Raw genomic sequence first — 15,528 nt, 5'->3', positions numbered from 1 at the left:
GATTTGAGATTTTTTCTAATATGAATGCTCAAGAGGTGAGGGCGCGGCCTCGGAAGCAGTTTCAACAGAGCATGACACTCAGTAACATCCTGAGTGCCACGCTTTAGCGAAGCAACTCTGTGTTCGCTTCACACTCCCGACAATCTGCGGTGTTCCGTAAAAAGACCAGACTGGTTCATGTCCAAGAACACACCCTGGCATTATAGCCCAAGGAGTTCTTTTAAGAGGTCTCATTCATTATGTTTGCATAAAGACTTGAGATTTTTTCTTAATATGAATGATCAAGAGGTGAGGGCGGCGGCTCGGACGCATTTCAACAGAGCGTGACATCAGTAACATCCTGAGTGCCATGCTTTAGCGAAGCAAACTCTGTGGTTCGCTTCACACTCCCGACGGATGTGAAGACGACATTTTCAGATCCGTAAGTCGCTAGGACCCATACATATCTGTAGATATATTATTGGGGGCAGGAAGCAACACGAATCCTATCCTATAGAAAAGGGATAGGTGTGCTTTTAACTTTGAAGGGTTGGGTCGCATTGAGGCGCGTTTCCTTTTCTTTAGCCTAGAAGTTATGGAACTAACTTTGATAGGTTAGGTCAGGTGGTGGTTTTAGCTTCGTTGCCCTCAGAAGTAGGGTCTATATGGTATAGTCACATTGTGGTCACGCCCCCGTGATAGATCATTTAGAGCGCACCAGCATTACAGGTCTCTACCTCGCTGGCAACTCTAGTAACGCAGAAGCAGACTTTGGTGACAGTAATCACGGAAGTCGGCTATGCTAACAGGTGAGGAACTAAGATGTATATCATCTACTTAATTTAAGTTTCCCAAAAAAATCCTATTCTGTCTCTTCCCACCATCCGAAGGTGGGATTCAGCTATATATATATCTGTCAGGTAAGTTTCATGAACAAAATGTTATTGTTATAATACAATTAAGTTTGTTCATACTTTACCTGGCAGATATATATAATTAAAGTGCCCACCCACCTCCCCTCAGGAGACAGTGGCACTGATAAAATATGAATAGAAAATGGGAATAGTTCCTGATATCCGCCTCCCACGGCGGGAATGGGTACTACCACCTGGCCGCCCACTGCGTGTGCCGCGAATTTTTAAATTCTGTCGGACTTCAGAAAATACAGCTATATATATATCTGCCAGGTAAGTATGAACAAACTTAATTGTATTATAACAATAACATATTACGAAGAGCGTCACATGCTTATTTTAGTTCGTATGGGGCTTTCATTTATCACATTATGTTGACGAAACTTCAATCTTTTGAATGGTATGCTTAGAGTTGTAATTGTATTCTTTGTTTCACTAATAAATATCGAGTGAATAAACCCGGCAGTGTTATGGATGAGGATCGTCCGTGATTGTTTACCCTACTCTGTTTTTTTCCATCTGTCCACCCGCCTGTGGCGTTTGCGTATGGTAACACTGCGTCCTAGGCTTTATAGTTAGATTCAGCTTACACTCAACAATAATAATAATATCCTATTTCGGATATTAACGGTGTAATTCGCATACATTAAATTATTAAAACACTTTTCAGTTGCAAATGTACACCCAGCTATCCTTTTATTTACCTAAAACTTAGACAAAGTGTAACTATTTAAAGCCCAGGACGCAGTGTTACCACGGGCAACCACCACAGGTGGATGGACAGATGGAAAAAAAACAGAGTACAGGAACCGCATTTCTCTGGTTTGGTAACTACCGGTTTACATGTAAAATAGGCCCTGTGTTTAGTACCAGCCCCATGAGGATAAGCTTAGAAACACAAGCGAAAGACTGCAAATATAAACATAACTAGCTACTAGGTAATCCAAAGTCATCAATATCACAGTAGGCACTAGGCTAAAATACCGAATGGCCGGCCTCTACCATAGCGCAACTACCTTCCCGAAGAAGTACTTTAACACGTCCTGTAACCCAGGATAGACATTTGTCAAGAGTCTGTGTCCTTTGAAGCAATAACTCAAGACCTCTACTTCCACACGAAGTACTAATAAGTGTTTTTGTACATGCAACTTCCCCGGCAGATATATACTTAGCTTATGTCTCTGACGTCCGACAGAAATTCGAATTTCGCGGCACACGGCTGCATGGTAGGTCAGGTGATTCTATCCCCCTTGGCCGGGGCTGGGTGGCAGGAAAAAACAAAAGGAACCATTCCCGTTCTAGAACCAGATTTTCTCTGTGTCTGTTCGGTAGTGTCAACATATGTTGTTGCTACCTCCTGACTTGATTTTCGTTTTTCATCGCCATCGATCTTTTGGGCTGCTTCTTTTGCAGGGAAGTAACTGGGTCTTTGGTTCGGCATACGCTTTTATTAACTTTTTAATGAATTTGGCTTCGAAAATTTCGAAGAATATATGACGTGTAACTACCGAAATTTTCGGTAGACACTCACATAGTTTGCAAGAAAGGGAAATATTAATTTTCACATAAGTGACTTACCGAACAGTTACATAGCTTATAGCTTCTTACCTACGGCAGTCGAAATTCAAATTGTTGGTGCCAGCGGCGTTGCTATCTTAAGTATAGGTGATACAAGACCCGCCCACATCCGGGAACCCTGGGTACTACTAGCCTTCTACCGTCAATTTTCGTTTCTGCCGCTCACGGGGTAACACCTGTGAGATTTTCGCTGCAGTCTCCTGCGTCGCCATTTTGGATTTGGTTTTTGTTTGTTGGTGATGTACCAAGTTTTGGTTTTTTCTTGCCAGTTAGCTATCTCTATTCAGTTTTTCGTCATTATTGCTAATTATGTCAGATTCTAGTTCATCTGCTGTAAGGTTTTGCAGCGCTGGCTGCAAAACAAGATTAGCTAAGTTATGTCACGATCCGCACTCTAAGTGCACTAAATGCAGAGGACAAAATTGTAATGGTATGGATGTGACATGTGATGAATGTAAAGAATTGGATGAACAGGGATGGAAGGCGGTTAAATCGCATGCTGAGAAAATGGAGAAAGATAGGAAGAGGAGGCAGCTCTTAGGGCTAGTAGTAAGAATAGGTTAGAAACTACTCCTGTTCCTTCGGAGACAAATAAGTCTTCTCTTGCCTCTCCTTTATTAGAGAATATTTCTCCAATTAATAGTCCTCCTACTTCTCCTTTGATTACCCCTGTTCAAGTTGCCCATGTTCCGAACCCAACACCATTGCCTTGCTTGAGTCTAAGATGGATAAAAAGTTCGAAGTGTTAGCTGAATCAGTTATGAAGTTAGGAATGTCTTTTTTTTAAAGCTTTCGTAGATAGTACAGTGAAATCTAGTGCAGTGCAAAGTGTTAATGTTTGCGCCTGAGGAGGCGGTTGTCCGTTCCCCCTCGACCTCCCAGACGAAGGTCACTTGCCCCCGCCTCCCCCGCAAGCCTGGGATACAAGACATACCGGAGGTCGGAAGGAGTTCTGGGGGAGTTTGGGGCCCACGGTTCAGCCCCGGTCGACTCCGTCGACTCGCGGGTGTCGTCCAAAAAGATGTGGAAAGGTGTTAGTGTTTGTGATTCTCGTCTGTCTTCTGATTCGGAAGTGCAATCGCCAGTGCGCAAAAGGCGAGGTGATTTGGTGTCTCGACCGCTAAAAGACATTCGATTCTTGCGGGTGATTCGTCACCGACTCCTGTTAAGAAGTCTAAGAGGCATTGGAGTCCTCAACCTTCGTGTAGTTTGCTCCGGATGTGATATTTAGTGAATCTCCTCCGCAGTCCCGCATTTTTCGGCTAAAAGCAATGGCTCTCGGACTAGACTTTGTGATAAATTCACGATCGCTCGACTCTCCCAAGCGAGTCTCGGTCGCAGTTTCGGCTCGGTCGCCTCGTTCGACTCCGTATTACTGTCCAGAGAAGCGTATTCGCTCGTCTTTGTTCGACTCCCCTCGCCGTGAGTCGATAGGAATTTCGACTGGTTGTTTTGCCTGTGTCGACTCGTGGTGCGAAGACTTCACCTGTTTAGAAAGAATCGTTCTTCGACTGAAAGACCATCGACTGCTACAGTGTTAGACGATTCTACCTTAGCTCCATTTAAGAAGCATTTCCAGGATCTTATGAGTTTGTTGCAATCCACCGGGGGTAAACATAAGCCTGATTTCGACTCTGCTTCCGTGCAGTCTGAAGAGGAAGCTTTGGATCAAGATGACAAGGATTCGTCGGCTTATTCGAGTCTTCTTAAATTTTTGTTTCCTGGTCCTACTTATCCAGATTACTTTGAACCTGCTTCTCCGTCTTCACCGCCTTCAATGTTCGTTAAAGATAGGAAGACAGCGTATTCGTGTCTACCTAAAACTGGTCTTTCTCAGTCCTCGAAGCAGGCCCTTAAGGAGTCAACAGAGTGGCTTTCTAAGAAGAGGGAAACAGGTAAGGCTTCGTTTGCTTTCCCACCTTCTAAGCTTCAGAGTAAAGCGTATCGCTTCTACGCAACTGGAGAAGTTCCTTCTTTGGGAGTGTCTGCCTCCTCCCAGGGAGACTTCTCCGGTTAGTGGACTCACACCGAAGAGCAGCTTTTTTCGTCAGCTAAAATTTTGTTTTCTTCTTCAGAGCTGGACATTTGGTGAAGAATATTTTTAAAGTATTGAGGTATTTAGTTTTTTGGACTGGACTATTGCCTCTTTAGCTCGCAAGATTGAAGACTGTCAGTCTTTAGAAGAAGATTTTGCCACGACTGGTTAGGAGTTCTGCCTCCTGTGCGGATAAGGCTGTTTAGAGATGGGTCAGGAGAATTAGCAGCCCTTTTCACAATGGGAGTGATGAAGAAGAGGAAAGGTGTGTTCTTTCGTGTCTAAAAAGGAGTCACTAATAACCAGAAGTCGGCTCTCATGTTTGCTCCTCTCTGTAAATCTCATCTTTTCCCTGAAGAAACCATTCAGCAAATTCTTTCGGATTTAGAAAAGAAATCTACTAATGATCTCCTTCTTCAGTCTTCCAGACGTCCGAAAGAGCCTACTACGACAGTAGCTAAGTCTTCTCCTCTTCAGAAGCATCCCTTTCGAGGGAATAAACCTAAGTGGCAACGACCCAGGACTAATTTGCGTCCACAGTACAAGTCCTCAAAGAAACCTCCCCCAAAACCTTCGGACAAGTGAGAAGCCGTTCCTTCACGTGCAAGTAGGGGCAAGACTCCATCTTTTTGGGAAGAATGGAGTCGAAGAGGTGCAGAGCAATGGGTAGTTCAGTTCTTCGAGAGGGATACTCGATTCCTTTTGTTTTAGATCCTCCTCTCTCCGATACACCAATCAGCTTAACAGCATATTCTCCAGGATCAGAGAGAGCTTTTGGCTTTAGCAGCAGAGGTCAATGCACTACCATCAAGAAGGGAGCAATAGAGGAAAGTCCTCGACAGTTCTCAGGGATTCTTCTACAACAGACTCTTTGTAGTTCCCAAAGCCTCGGGAGGTTGGAGGCCAGTGCTAAAGATGTAAGCGCATTGAACCTTTTTGTGCTGAAGACAAAGTTCAATATGGAAACAAATCATTCTGTGATGTCGGCACTTCGCCCAGGCGATTGGATGGTGTCCCTGCGACATGAAGGACGCCTACTTTCAGGTCCCGATTCACCAGAGTTCAAAGAATTTTCCTGAGATTTGTTTGGTTCGAAGGGGGAGGACGTATCAATTCAGAGCCCTTTGTTTCGGCCTTTCGACGGCCCCTCAAGTATTTACTCGTGTTCTTGCTCCATTGGGGAAATGGCTGCATATGTTGGGCATAAATGCAGCATTTTACCTGGACGACTGGCTTCTCAGATCGGGTTCGAGGACACAGTGCGTGAAGGATTTACGGAAGACACTGTCATTAGCGAGTCAATTGGGAATTCTCATCAACCTGGAGAAGTCTCAATTAGTGCCGTCCCAGAAGATCCCCTATTTGGGGATGATTCTGGACTCTCAGACTTTTCGGGTTTTTCTGTCCCCGAAAAGAATAGAATCTTGCCTCAAAAAAGTGAGCCAATTCCTGAATCGTCAGTCCTCCTCCGCCTTGGAATGGATGAGTCTTCTAGGGACGTTATCATCAGTAGAGACGTTTGTAAAGTTGGGTCGTCTTCACATGAGATCTCTTCAGTTTTATCTCAAAGCGAGTTGGTGTCGGAAGTCTCAACCAGACACGTATTCGTTCCCAGTGTCGGAAGAGATCAAGAACGACTTGAGATGGTGGATGTCGAGGGAAAGATTGCAGGAGGGTCTCTCCCCTGACATTAAAGAACCCAGACGTAGAATTATACTCCGACGCATCGGACAGAGGTTGGGGAGCTCTCCTAGGGACCAAAAAGATCTCAGGATTATGGTCAGAGAAAGAGAGGTTGAATCACATCAACATGAAGGAGTTGAAGGCGATTTGGTTCGGTCTGCAAGTATTCGCTCCTTTGGTCGTGGGAAAGAGAGTGGCAGTATACTCCGACAACACCACCGCTCTATCTTATATCAGGAATCAGGGAGAAACCCATTCATTCTCCCTCAACAAAGTCGCAGAAGATCTCCTTCTCTGGTCTCAAGATCGGGATATTTCCCTCGTTCGAGGTTTGTACAGGGGTGGGGAAGTTAATGTACTGGCAGACGAACTCAGTCGAGTAAACAAGTTCTTCCCACGGAGTGGACATTGCAAGACAAAATTTGTCAGGAACTGTGGAAACTTTGGGGAAGACCTTCAGTGGATCTGTTTGCCACGTCGAGGAACAATCGACTTCCGATCTTTTGTTCCCCAGTTCCAGATCCTCTTGCTTGGAAGACCGACGCAATGCTTCAGGATTGGACGGGTCTAGACGTTTACGCCTTTCCCCCATTTGCAATGATCAGAGAGGTGTTGAACAAGTTCCTCTCACATCAAAATGAGTCAATGACGTTGGTAGCACCATTCTGGCCCAGGAAAGAGTGGTTTCCAGACCTTCTCAAGTTGGTATAGACCATCCCAGACTTCTTCCTCAGTATCCTCGGCTACTCAAACAGCCCCACTTCGACAGGTATCATCAGAATTTGTCCGCTCTGTCACTGACAGGGTTCAGACTGTCCGGAACTCGTCAGAGCTAAGGGGTTTTCTCGTAGAGCGGCAGAGGCTATTGCTAACTGTCGAAGAAGCTCTTCTGCCAAGCTTTACCAATCAAAGTGGGGAGTCTTTAGGACGTGGTGCAGAAGACATAATTTCTCGTCTTCTACCTCTGTGACAGAAATAGCTGATTTTTTTGCTGTACCTTAAAGAAGTTAAGAACTTGTCGGTATCGACAATTAAAGGGTACAGAGCTATGCTGTCCTCAGTGTTTTAAGCATAGAGGGCTTGACATCTCCTCTAACCAGGATATTGGAGGATTTGGATAAAAATTTGAGCCTTTTAATTAAATCCTTTAAGTTAACAAGTTAAAAGTCCAATCCAAGAAGATGTGTGGACTGGAACTTGGACATAGTTTTAACTTTTATGATGTCTTCACGATTCGAGCCACTTCGTGAAGCGTCTTTGAGAGATGTACGAGGAAGGCACTTTTTCTCTTCGCTTTGGCTACAGCAGGAAGAGTGAGTGAGTTACAAGCCATCCACAAAGAGGTGGGGTTCAAAATCGTAATGCGGTTTGTTCTTTTGTTAATGAATTTTTAGCAAAGAACGAATCTCCCTCTAACCCATGGCCTAAATCTTTTGTACTTAAGGGATTATCTAATATAGTGGGTCCGATGGACGAAGAATATTTACTATGTCCTGTCAGAGCTCTGAAATGTTACCTGTCAAGGACACAATCCGTTAGAGGTAATTCCGACCGACTTTGGTGTTCGGTTAAGAATTCTGCAAAACCCCTCTCCAAGAACGCTATTTCGTTCTTTTGAGAAGTCTGATACTGGAGTCACACTCTCAAAGTCCAAGATCAGACTCTAAATGTGCTTAAGGTGAAAGCACATGAAATACGTGCAGTGGCGACATCCTTAAGCTTCAAGCACAATATGTCGCTTTCCTCGATCTTCAATCTACGTTTTGGAGATCGAGATCTGTGTTCGCCTCATTTTACCTGAAGAATGTAGAGGCTACCTATGATAGTTGTGTAAAATTGGGTCCTTTGTCGGTAGCGGGCATGGTGTTGGGAAAGGAAACATAGGGGAACTTTCTATCCTCTACTGTCTCCTCGCCTTGTTATAGGTTGTTGAGTCGTGGGCAGACTGGAGGCTCATAGTGCTTTGGAGAACCTCCAGATCTTATTTATTACTTTTGAGTATGTCATTATTTTTGGTATAGGTGATGGTCTGTTGTTTATCTGGTTTCTGAAGCCCAGGGCAAGGGCATTATCTGTTTTTTAATATTTTGTCAACCAACGGTCTTGTCCATGGTTACAAAATCCCACTAAGTAGGGACGACCCTGGCCTATACTGCCACGTCTCCTACGAGTGATGAGAGCGCCAACCAGAGGCAGTATTCTCCTGCAGCTGCTCTCTCACAAGGTAGGGTACTGCAACATTTGCTGTTTAATGTGGTCTTACTGTCATTTTTATGTAGTCCATCTACCCTCCTTCCGGGTAGTTTGGATTCAGCTATGTAACTGTTCGGTAAGTCACTTATGTGAAAATGATATTTTCATGATAAAATAAAGTTTCACATATACTTACCGAACAGTTACATAATCAAAGCCCACCCACCTCCCCACAGATGGACGTGTCGGCTAAACGAAAATTGACGGTAGAAGGCTAGTAGTACCCAGGGTTCCCGGATGTGGGCGGGTCTTGTATCACCTATACTTAAGATAGCAACGCCGCTGGCGCCAACAATTTGAATTTCGACTGCCGTAGGTAAGAAGCTATAAGCTATGTAACTGTTCGGTAAGTATATGTGAAACTTTATTTTATCATGAAAATATCATATTTATTCATTAATACGTGTAATAAGTGTTAGAATTGATTGAGGAAATATACTGACTTCCTACTTTAGGGAGTCAGTAAAGCATGTAACTAGATACGTTTCTTTTAAAAGTTTTTTGGAAACTCGTACTAACGAGCAATTAGAGTATTAACAGTACTAGTAGTGTTGCATCCTCATCACCTTCTTACTTCGCAGAAACTTCAAATTCATAATTGCAATTTGAAGACAAGGATTGTGGCTCAAAATGCGAGCTATTGAAAGGTAAGAAGTTGATACTAGTGTTCCCCCCATTGCAGTGGAGGGTGCGTCTGATCGGCTCTGTCTCGCTCCCAGGCCTAGACCTCTTTCAAGCTCCCAAGCCCAGGGGAGAAGGAATGTCGAAAGTCGTAAGGAGGTTTCAGAGAATCCCCACCGGTCAGGCGTCCCCTCGGCAGGTTCTGTAGAGCGTCCCAGACTGCCAAGGATAGCCATTGAAAGGGCATCCTTAAAAAAGTGCGTCTCTTCATCTTACATCCGAAAAGACGAAGAATGTATTTGTTTTGATGATCTAGCGCGTTCTCTGAAAACTAAGAGAACACTGAGCAAGAGCCAGCCAGGAACTTAGGAAGCCGCGTTCCAGCAAGCCAGCGTGAGCCACGTTCCAACAGCCAGCAGCGAGCCGTGTTCCAGAAAACAGACTAGCGCGAGCCGCGTGCCTACAACCAAACGCGAGCCGCGTTCTAGCAACTGAGCGCGAGCCGCGTTCTAGCAACTGAGCGCGATCCGCGTTCTAGAAAAATTTTTCTTGGCGGAAGGCGCCTTCAAGAGACGAAGCGCCAGCCTGGCGCAAATTGCGCCAGAAAAACAGACGGCTAGAGCAAGGAGCCTTATAGTACAGTGGCAATCAGAACGATCCTTCCATTGAACGTTTCCGGGCAAGAGGCTCTTTCTAAAAGGGGTCTAGTAGGCGCTCGGAACTATCAGGGCGCACGGGACCTTCCACGCAAGCGAACGTTCCAGGGGCGAGTCTCCTTTCTAGCGTGCGGAACCATTCAAGCCGGCCGGAACTATCCAGGCGCTAGGCGCAAGGAGCCAGGCGCCAGAATATTCCAAATCTATGAGAGGGAGGTCAGTCGCGAGGCTTCTCTTTGAGGTTTTTAACTTGAGCAACGCCGTCGCGTTTGTCAGAAGGATTCTGATACTAAGAGAAGCCATTTTTTTTTTTTTCATTATTCAGAAGACTCCTGTGTTTGGCAGTTCCTCTCAATGCGGACTCTCTCCTTCATTCATGCTCTTCCCTCGTTATGAGAGGCAAGAGCTTTGGGAGTTTTTCTTATAAGAATCTCATTGACGTTTGGGTATGATGGCGGATAGGAAATATCTACTTCCTTCCGTAAACCCTACAGATGAACAGGAATTCTGTCTCCGCGATTTATGAGGAAATCACGAAGATTTAAAGAGTTCCTGGATTAACTTCCTTCCTTAAGGAGATATATATACTCTTTCTATCATTCTATTAACGAAAAGAACGAAGACAGTAAAAATTTTTCCTTTCTCTATCTGCCTCGGCAGGGAAAGAAGGTAGTAGAGTATCTGCTGTTTGAGAATACGATACGGCAAATCACACATACCGTAGTTACTTCTTTGCAGAGCAACTCAATTACCAGTATCCTTCCAGGAATTTCCTAGGAAGGACTACGCTTTAAAGGGATTGTTAAGACAACACCTACTTAGCTTCTAGATTTATCGAAGTCTTGTTTCGCTTAAATATGCATGAATAAGAACTTCCTGAAGTTCGATTATAATTTTATAAGATTCCTTTATTTAATGGAGTAGCTGGCAACTCTGGAAGAGTAAGGCCAGACTGCTAACGGAGACTGCTATCGCGCCTTAGAGACCAACGCAGTAACATGTAGGTGTCGGTCATGAGTGGTTGGTTACATGTCTCTCTCCTGCGGGATGGAATAACTAACCGTGTCTCTCCCCTACAATCTCGGATTGAGGGGATAGTTAAGCAAACATAAATAAAATATTGTCTGCCTTTTGCTAAGAAGCTTTCAATAAGAAAGATATTACAACATTTCAATGCTGTTTACCGTAGGTTAACAAATTATTAAAGGATTCTAACGCAGCGGAACTTTATATAAATGATGCTCGCATGCTTACGAAAGCATGGCTTATTAGAGTACATGCTTAGTGAGAAGATGAATGTAGTAGAAGAGAATTCATTTTTAGACTACGGTATGGTCAAGTCTTATGCACATACCGAGGTTAACTACAGAATTCCTAGTATCCTTACAAAGGTTTCCTAGATTAATGCTGTTTACCACAATGTGACAGTATAATAAAGGATTCTAATACGGCAGAGCACGATATAATATAATTCTCTCATCCTTTCGAGAAACGCACACAACCTTTTTAGAATCGGATATTGCTCAAGAGAAGATGGGTGAGTCGGATGGGAAACATTCTCTTAGTGGCAGAAGTTGTTTCCCTGAATGGACTATACTACGTATATAAAAGTTTTTTCCTACTAAGAATGGAATTAACACGTGAAGGATGTCGGGTACCATAAGGGCACAGATGTTCTGGCACATAACCTTAAAAGAACTAGAAGGAAGCGCCAGCCTGGCGCAAAGCGTCAGAAGCGCCAGCCTGGCGCAATGCGCCAGAAGCACCATCCAAGATATTTTCTCGTTTTAGCGAGTTATTTACCTAAGAGTCCAGTAGTGGTTGGTTTGGTGTTTGCTTCTCACCTCGGTGGTCGCGGGTTCGTTTCTCGGCCATTCCATTGAGGAGTGCGAGATGTGGATTTCTGGTGATAGAAGTTCACTCTCGACGTGGTTCGGAAGTCACGTAAAATAAAAACACCATACAAACAAACAAACAAACCAGTAGCCTCTCGGAGGCTCGGTAACGGCAAGATTCGTTCCTGATTTCGTTACCCATTTAATCGGAAAGGGGTCGCTTACAAGGAATGATGAAATGATTTATTTTAATCACTTAGGCCAATTCCACGACTCTCTCATATCGCAAAGAGCATCGAGAATCTCTTTTTTCGCCCCTGTTCGCGTTAACAAAAGAGAACCTATTTGGGAACAGACACGGAACGTAACGATCCTTAAAGGTTCGATGCAAGATTTTGCATGTCCGTGAGAACCTTCTCGATCGAAGATAATAACTGTTAACGTATGTCTAACATTTATTGAAAAGAGTTTTGAGAACCTGCGGGAAGTCTTCTTCATAGATCTCTTCGCAAGGTAGAAGACGAACAGGCTTCCTATAGACTGCTTCTTTTCCTCGAACCAAGAGAGGTAGCAATATACGACATCTTTAATTTAAAGAAGGGGAATAAACTTTAGTCTTTTTTCCCCTAGTTATAAATTCTTAACAGATATTAAGATAAATGGGCGTCAAAGGAAGAGAGGATGAATGCCTCATTTTGGCCTTAGAGAAGTTGGATTCACAGAAGTCACGTTCTTCTCACAGCATGTTTCGTAAGGCTTTTCCAAGAGTATCTGGATATTCTATCAGAATCTATTATAAATAGACCTGAAAAACCTCTCCACTCTGAGTCTTTTCCGCGTGCAGACTGACCAGAAGTGGACATGAATGAGAGGATTTTTCAAGGTAAATGACAATAGTCATGGCTAAGACATAGAATTGCTGCAGATCGTGCTAGATGGAATGAGGAAACTGTCCTCTTCCGATACCTCTGTGAACCACATAGCGAGGTTCTTTCTTCACTTTCAGAGGGAAGAATCACCTAGGTATATATCTGCTATCAAAGAACGCAGTAAAAGGCTATACTCTGTCTCTACAAGGGGAATTAGAGATAACAGAAGATTAAGATCTTTGGGATCTTATACGATACCGCAATACGACAAAGAGTAGGATATCAGGTACTTCGAATGGGATCTTTTTGTGGCCACAGATTCCGTGTTCCGACAAAATGGAACTGCTCCTCATCAAACTTCTTTGAGAAAGTTTATGAAGGAATTCTTTGTTTCTCTTAGCCCTAAACGACCAAGAAGACAAGTGAATTTTTTGTGCATTGGAATCTCGCATCAGATTCAATGGAGACTTGGCAATGGGTTCTTGCCAGCATAGTATGTCTGGCAAAAGAACTAAAACCCTCTATTCCTGACGCAACGCTTTCAGATAGAAGTTTCGTTGCCCAGGCAGGGTACTTACTTTTTCATCTACAGAAGAAGAGATGGTTTAAACGGTTGCCTACAGAGTCTTCGGGGTGCGATGAGGGCTCGAAATGCTTCCCAGAAGGTATTCAGAAGGATACAATAAGAGCTAGAAATCAGGGTTCCGCCCAATTTCAGCTCGGAGTCTCCTTCGACTTCCAGACTCCTTCCCTTCCTTCGGGCAAGGATAGGGAAGATTCTGCAACGAGGAACCTCATCAACATGTAAGAAGGGATCTCGTTAGCAAAGGAAGTATTCACGAAGGATCCTCCTCGGAGGAAGACTCTTCTCTCTCGTATTGTTAGATATCCTGTCGTCTACCTGGATGTAGCCTGACTACAATCACCTCCCCTTGCCAGGGGCCAAAAGATCAAAGGGGAAGAATTTCTTCCACCCAGTCTCCTGATAGACTATGTGGTTGTTCAGGACTCTCGGACAATGTAGCGCCAGCCAGGCGCCAAATGCCAATACAGGCGAAAAACGCCAGAGGCGGACAGTTCCAAGGAACTCTGTCATGGTCGGATACTGAGAAGGAGCGGGCCTCCAACTTGCGCCAGAGGCGAACAAATCGGACAGATATAAGAGTGTCCGATGTGGACATCGCCAGACAGCCTAGAGACTCTTCCAAGCTCGAAGCTCCAGCAAGTGTGGAGGAGCCAAGCCAGGCGCGAGGCGCCACCAGGCTCTAGGAGCCAGCCAGGCTCTAGAAGCCAGCCAGGCGCCATCCAGGTGCCAGGCTCCTTCAAGGCTAGGCTCCAGTCAGGATTGAGGATCCATCCAGGCGCAAGGCTCCTTCCAGTAAAGAGAAACCTAAAGCTCTGTCATGTAAGAGGGCTATCCCCCATTGATATGATACAGGTAAGGCTCTGCCATGTAAGTGGGTCAGCCCCCATTGGCATGATCCGAGAAGGCTCTGTCGTGTGTAAGTCAGGGCTAGCCCCCATTGACATGATCCGAGAAGGCTCTGTCGTGTAAGCGGGCTAGCCCCCATTGACATGATCCAGAAGGGTTTGTCAGTCATAGGTCCCTACCTCGCTGAAACTCTTGAGGCATGCAGACTCATAGACAGTAATCATGAAGTCTTCTGCCAAGCTCCAGGCGCAAGGCGCCAGCCAGACGCAAGGCTCCAGCCAGGCGCGAGGCGCTAGCCAGGAGGGAGGAGCCAATCAGGCGCCAGCCAGGCGCGAGGCGCCATCCAGGCGCGGGATCCAGCCAGGCTCTAGGCGCCATTCAGGCGCAAGGCTCCAGCCAGGCGCGAGGCGCTAGGCAGGCGCTAGGCGCCTGCCAGGCACGAAGCGCTAGCCAGGCTCCAGGCTTCACCCAGAAGAGATCTATATCAAAGAATGCCCTGGCCTTCTTTGAGACAATGTGATCTCCTAAGCACTTGACAAGTGCATTGATGATTCCTTCAAACTGCTGAGAATTAAAAGCGCATGAAGTGCGAGCTTTTCTGAATTCTTGTTCTTTCCTTAACAATATGTCATAAGGACATATTAGCTGTCACATACGGAGATGCAACTCTGTGTTGACTTCCCATATCCGAAGGATGTCAAGATAGCCTACGAGAGATCCTTCTCTCTTGGTTGATACGTGTCTGCGGATACATTGCTGGGATAGGGAGCCGATACTGATCCTTAACTAGTGAGTTAAATTTTATTTAACGTCGTGTTTTTTCTTTGGGTTGTTTGAAAGGAGTTTGGGGATAACTCTTTTCAACTTAAGCACTAACCCTCGTGTTAGGATCAGGTGATCGGGATCGGTGTTGTGCTCCTTAATTATGCCACTAGGCATAGGCATATTGTCATGTAAGAGGCTCTGTCGAGTAAATGGATAAGACCCCATCGACAGACCCACAAGAACTCTTAGCCATAGGTCACAACCTCGCTGAGGCTCTTAGGCGAAGCAGATTCCTTAGGCATTACCATGGAATCTTCCGCCTGAACAAGTAGGAACCAAGGTTTTATTTTTTTTTATTACCTACAACGTATGTTGTTTACCTGTCTATTCAGTAAATAGTTGTCTCTTACCCACCACCAAGGGTGTCAATCAGCTAAGTATATATCTGCCGGGGAAGTTGCATGTACAAAAATGATATTGTTAGAATACAATAAAGTTTTGTACATACTTACCCGGCAGATATATACTTAGCTTATGTCTCTGACGTCCGACAGAAATTCGAATTTCGCGGCACACGCTGCAGGTAGGTCAGGTGATCTATCCCCCTGCCGCTGGGTGGCAGGAATAGGAACCATTCCCGTTCTAGAACCAGATTTTCTCTTCCACCTGTCTCCTGAGGGGAGGCTGGGTGGGCCATTCATCGTATATATCTGCCGGGTAAGTATGTACAAAACTTTATTGTATTCTAACAATATCATTTTCTCCCAAGTCACAAATTAGGCTAATGCCATAATTTCCGATTTTCGGGAAGGTGGTAGCGTTACGGTAGAGGCGGCTGCCAGGTGGCCGTTTGGTATTTTACTTTATATTTTAATTCTCGTCTTCATAAAAAAATGTTAAGTTCCATT

The 15,528-nt window shown here is 44.8% G+C and overlaps 1 protein-coding gene across 1 annotated transcript in view; it reads left to right on the top strand.

Annotated features, from left to right (window-relative positions):
• LOC135210759 (enoyl-[acyl-carrier-protein] reductase, mitochondrial-like) overlaps nucleotides 1–15,528 on the top strand; it is a 96,115-nt gene that overhangs the window by 10,044 nt on the left and 70,543 nt on the right. The gene's annotated exons all lie outside the window — the stretch shown is intronic.

This window comes from Macrobrachium nipponense, chromosome 4, assembly GCF_015104395.2.
Source record: "Macrobrachium nipponense isolate FS-2020 chromosome 4, ASM1510439v2, whole genome shotgun sequence".
NCBI lineage: Eukaryota > Metazoa > Arthropoda > Malacostraca > Decapoda > Palaemonidae > Macrobrachium > Macrobrachium nipponense.
This window is presented reverse-complemented; position numbering and strand designations above follow the sequence as displayed.